General features: G+C 38.7%; 1 pseudogene; it reads right to left on the minus strand.

Annotated features, from left to right (window-relative positions):
- Nucleotides 1-1,363: 1,363 nt before the first annotated feature.
- On the minus strand, nt 1,364-4,890 carry LOC124965484 (transport and Golgi organization protein 1 homolog; annotated as a pseudogene).
- Between the last annotated feature and the right edge of the window lie 1,110 nt (nt 4,891-6,000).

The raw sequence follows: 6,000 nt of genomic DNA on the forward strand, positions 1-6,000 counted from the left end.
TAAGGAGGCATGTAATGATTTCTAAATTAATTTTTAAAACAACAAATAAAAATTCCATATATTGATTTTGTACAACATGGTGTTTTAAAATATGTATACATTATGGAATGGTAAGTTGAATTTATGGGCACATGTGCTACTTCACATAATTATTACTTTTTGTGGTAGGTATACTGACACTCTATCCTTAGCAATTTTCAAGGACACTATATATTGTAATTAACTAATGTCATTGTGTTGTACAATAGATCTCCTGAATTTATTCCTTCTGTTTAACTGAAATTGTTCAACCACATCTCACTTTGCTATTTATTTTTCCATCCTTTGACCAACATCTCCCCAACTTCCACCACTCCCTGTGGCAACTGTCATTCTAATCTATATTTCTATGCGTTCAATGTTTTTTACAAATCCCCAAATAAATAAGATCATGTGACATTTATCTTTCTCTGCCTGATTTATTTTATTTAAAAAATGTCCTTCTCATCCATGTTTTTGCAAAAGAAAGGATTCCCTTCTTTATTAAGTTGGATTTTAAAAAATTGCAACATTGGTTATAATAGTCAAAACAAAATGAAACAACAAAAACAACAACAAAAATGAACCAATTGCCATTGACTAGGGTTGAACAAATGAATGCACATCAACTTGCTGGGTTGTTATATAGACATGAAATATGATTTTATATGAAGAGCTTCTGTCACCTGGAAGATAGGATATAATTTTAAAACTAATAACTAAAGGAACTATATATGCAACAAATAAACAAGTAAAGCAAAGAGACAAGTATGCTCAGGTAAAGGAAAACTGATGTATACATAAAATACTTAGATTTTCTTTTTTTTGGAATATTAATAAACAATTTTTTATGAACTATTACTACAAAGAACTTCAGCAAGAAGGGAAATAAGTTTATGATCTTTGAGTAAACATTTTTAGCGTAACAGTCTGTGACCAGATATTGGGAAAGATCAAGCCTATAAACACCATTGCTCTGTATCAACTAGAATACACTAAAAATAAGATAATGGAAATACATGTTCTTAAGGCATTTCCACAGGAAATGTTCATATTTTATGACATTCTAAATCATTTAGCAATTATATATGCTACATTAACTAAAACACAGGTATTCCTTATTGCACATTTCAAAGTTGGAAGGATACTTTAGTTTAAGAGGTGATCATTATTTAGAGGGGGAAATGATAGTTTTGAATTTTTTGGCTCAAAAATGCATACTGCCAAGGCAGCTTAGTTCTAAAAACAAACCCTTAAAACTTTTGGATTTTGAAGCCAGTAATCCCTTAACACAACGAAGAGTGCACACACAGTCCACATTCTGACTAGGTGTCAGAGGTCATGGTTACGGGCTCTGTTTTAAAGCCTGCGAACAGTCCTGGCTACTGCTCTGAGAGGCAGATGAAGGTTCATCTCTAGAGTCTGAAGGTGTTAAGTCTCTTGCAGCAGGTGATGGTGAGTAGTCTTGGGGACCACGAGTTGGGGGTGGTAATCGGGTACCAGGAATGAAGTACTCTCTTGGACCAAATGAACCTAAAGGTCTAAATGGTGTGGGTCCTGGTAAAAATTCCCGAGAGTCAAGAGGCAGATCCCATTTTCCAGGTAGAACACCTGGTGCATATTCTCTTAAACCTAGTGGTGGACGCATACCAGGACCAAATGGTGGAGGAAGTGACTGAGGCCCAAAAGGCCCACCAAGCTGAAGTGGCGGTTCATATTGAACAGGTGGTGGTAGAGGCCCTCCCACAGGGGAGCCCATGAGAGATACCCCTGGGAAAGGGGGAGGCCCTTTTGTCGCCATATTAACCTTGCCCTCATCCATCACCTTGGCCGGAGAAGAGCTTCTGGAGCTATTGTTCACGCGAGCTGGACCACATCTCGGGTCAGAGGCAAAGGGTTTCCCAGATGCCTCAGAAGACCATCAAGGATGAGGTAAAGGTCCATCCATTGACCCATATTCACTTCTAACCTTATCTCTTTGATTAAGAGTAGCAGAGAGACGTCTGCCAGCTGGATCTGCTGTCAGTTGAGGGGAACATTCTGCACCACTCACAGGGGATGGGCCAAAAGAGCCATTCTGGCTCAGTGGACCTCTCTGGGGAGGGTTTTGTGTATTTGGTGTTCTGGGCATTGGTTTTACAATCACAGGTTCATCTGCATTGCCATCTTTTGGGTCATTTCCAATAATTTGTGTCTCAAATTAGTAGCTTCCCTTTTCTCTTCAGCTATAGCTCTTTCTGCAGCACGAGCTTTGAGCCAATTATCCTGAGCTTTCTTCTCATGAGTAGCAATCTGGTTTTTAAATAAGTGCTCTGTTTTCTGTAATTCTTCCCCCATTTCTTCAGTTCTCCGCTTGTAAGTTTTAACTTCCTCTGCAGCCAGAACTGCCTTTTCTTCTGCAGCTGACAGCCACTCTTCTCTTTCTTGTCTCTCATACTCTTCTTGACTCAGTTTCTTTTGCAGAGCCATCTCCTTCTGCTGGTACAGTTCATTTTAAATCTCCACTTTCTGCCTCAGAGTTTTGCACTCCTCTTCCAGCCCAGCTTTAGCAAAGTGTAGTGAATTGCGGTCATCTTCTGATTTCTTTCTGTGTTCTTCTAGGTTACATTTTGTGGACATCGAGGCTCTTAGCTTAAGTTGTAAAAGTTTTAGATCCTCTTCAACTACTGATATTGCAGTTTGTGTCCGAGAGACATCCATCAGCTGCTTGATTTTATTTTTCACCTTTGCACTCTGGTCACCTCCTACTTCTCCATTGGCTAATTCATCTGAGTCAGCTCCTTTATTTTGACCCTCAGATTCCGATTCATACTCTATCCAATTCAACAGTGTAATACAATTAGTCAAAGCATTAATATTATCATCTTTGTGAGTAAGAGCTACTTCTAAATCTTTCTGGGGCTTCTCAGATGATTTTATTTGCTCACTGAGCTCAGCATGTGATTTACTCCTGTCTTCGATTTCCTGCTGCAACTGCTTTTTCTTCTCCGTAAGCCTAGCATTTTCTTCCTGAACATGATGGCATTCAGACTTCCCCTTCTCTTCACTAAGCTTAGCTTCATTAAGAGCAAATGTGAACCTCTGAAAAAACATCCTTTAACTTCTCTATAGATTTATTGTTTTCTAATATCAAGTCCTGATTCTTGACAGTTCTGTTCTCACTCAGATTCTAACAACGTGAAGACTTTTAGCTCTGTCATCAAGAATCTCATTAGTTTCTTCGAGTAGTTTGATTTTATCCTTATATTTAATTGCTTCATCAGAGAGAACCATATTTTGTTTCTTGGTTTCTTGGACATGTTTCTTTGATTCCTTGATCTTCTGCTCATAAGTTGACAATTTTCGCACCAGTTCTTCATTTTCTTTCATGATATTCTTTAACTTTTCAGAAATTTGCTGTTAAGTAACTTGAAATACTCTATCTTTTACAACAAGAATAGTTCTCCAGAAGAAAATGGCAAATGAAACAATTCCCAAGAAGACAGTGAGAAGTATAGGCTTCCATAGGAGTCCATAAAATCAGGCCCAGCCTGAACATCATTGGGCCATGTGGCAACTAGCTCCTCAAAATTCTCCAATAGCTTCTTGGAGAGAAAGGATCTTGACCGTGTCATATTTCTTGTTTGCTTGCAGTGTTTTCAAGTATAATGAGTCTAAATACTTTAAATTGAGCATATAGAGAATGATAAAATTATGGCATTTGCAGGCAAATGGATGAAATTGGAGAATATCATGCTAAGTGAGATAAGCCAATCTCAAAAAACCAAAGGATGAATGATATCGCTAATAAGTGGATGATGACACATAATGGGGGGTGGGAGGGGTTAGTGTTAGGGTTAGAGTTAGGGTTAGGGAGGGGGCAAGAATGGAGGAAGGGGAAAAGAGGGGTGGGAGGGGTGGAGGGGGAGGGAAAAAATAACAGAATGAATCAAACATTACCCTATGTAAATTTATGATTACACAAATGGTATGCCTTTACGCCATGTACAAACAGAGAAACAACATGTATCCCATTTGTTTACAATAAAAAAAAATGCTGAATATGAAAAAAAAAATTGAGCATATATTTCCATTTGGAATAGGCCCTAGGACATCATATTGTCTAACACCTGGCTAGAATCCCTCTGTATAATACTTCTCTCATAGATAACCCAGTTTTTATGAGTAAAAGAAATTATGTAAGACAAAAACTTAAATATATGATAAAAAATAAATTTATGTCTACAAATAAAACCACGAGGATAATGAATAATACAATTAATGAACTATTTCTCTAAGGTTTTAAATTAAATTTCCATTCTACTCTTATATAAACAAAGACAAATGACAAGTAGTTTCAGACAACTCTAGAAAACTGACTTAGATAAACTACTCTGAATTTAACTCCCTTCTATAAAACTCAATGTCTAATTCTAAATGTGTGCTCGAAGGGAGCCTATTAAACACCAGCCTACCCTCCACTATTCTACACCGCCCTCTTCAAGTATCGGAGGTAACTCTCATTTTGGCCCCATCTCCCAACGATCTCCATAGGGACAAGGCCTATTGTGATGTTAACTGCATTTAGGAATGTAACAAGGGGCTTGTCACCTCTAAGCAGTCCGTTAAAAAGTGCAATGAGGAAAGCTTCAAGTACACTCTCACCGGCCTCGCTTAACAATACAGTTCGGTCCTGCCTGGGACCCAACACGCTCCATTTCTCTGTCCCCGCGTCAGTCAGTGCACCCACTCCGCTCAGAACTCAGCCAACTGCCTTCCACAGCGGGGTTCCCTCCCTATGAGGGCTGCATAGAGCACCGACAGGGGTCCCAGAAGCTCCGGGTCCCCCGGAAAAGCGGCGACGGAAGGGACGGTGGCAGGTACTGAGTCCATAGCGTATGGACAGCTGAGCGGAGACGATGCTTCCCTGCTGAACCGCCCAGAACTCAGACCGTTTCCTACTTCGGAAGGACCCAGAGCAGGAGATGGGTACTGGGAATGACCCTCGCCTTCCCCCGCCGCAGGCCCTTAGGTTTTCTTTTGAAGAATAAATTCTCAGTGAATCTCTTCACTTTTTATACTTCCATTTAAAAATATATATTTATTACATACAAATATTACTTTCAGGTTGGGAATAAAATATACTTTGCTTTAAAAAGTGGGTAATATGTGCTTTCAGATTTTTTTCTTTCCCCATATATTTTTATTGTCCTCAAAGGACTCCACAGATTGTACTATGTTCACACATACTCCCACTCAGAAATTTTTTTGAGAAAAATTTTCAAAATGATGAAGTCATTTATATACACAAATAAATAAAAATGTCAAGGGAGGTCCCATCCTTATGTTCTGAGTACTTACCAGGTACAAAGCGTGAGAGTATTTAATGGGGAAACTATTAATTCATTCTTGATGATAGAAACACGGACTACCAAGTACCAATTATTGAGGATCTACTATATTCTGGACACTTTGTTATCGCATTTGCTCTCACAACTAATATAAAAAGTAAACATTCCATTCTCAGTGCAAAGATAAATGAATTAAAGTTTGCACAAAATTGCCCAAATAGGAATCTGTCCAGGTAAGAGTTTAAGCCATGTCTGCTTCTATGAGTTAATGTCTTTTTCACTATTTATTGCATGTGACTCATACGAAGACCATATAGTGCACTGTTTTCTCTATGCTGACCTAAAACATTAACTTTGTCTTTTGGTTTTTTTTTTTTTTGGTACTGGAATTGAACTCAGGGGCACTTACCCATCAAGCCACATCCCTAGTCCTTTTTTGTATTTTATTTAAAAACAAGGTCTTTCTGAGTTGCTTAGGGTCTTACTAAGTTGCTGAGGCTGACTTCGAACTTGTGATTCTCCTTCCTCAGCCTCTGGAGCTGCTGGGATTACAGGTGTGCACCACTGTGCCTGGCAGCTTTGTCTTTTTTTGAAAGTGGTTGAACCTTCTCGTTTCTCTCAGTTATGCTGTTTCTTCATGAATTCTTGGCAG

Source organism: Sciurus carolinensis, chromosome 1 (assembly GCF_902686445.1).
Source record: "Sciurus carolinensis chromosome 1, mSciCar1.2, whole genome shotgun sequence".
Taxonomy (NCBI): domain Eukaryota; kingdom Metazoa; phylum Chordata; class Mammalia; order Rodentia; family Sciuridae; genus Sciurus; species Sciurus carolinensis.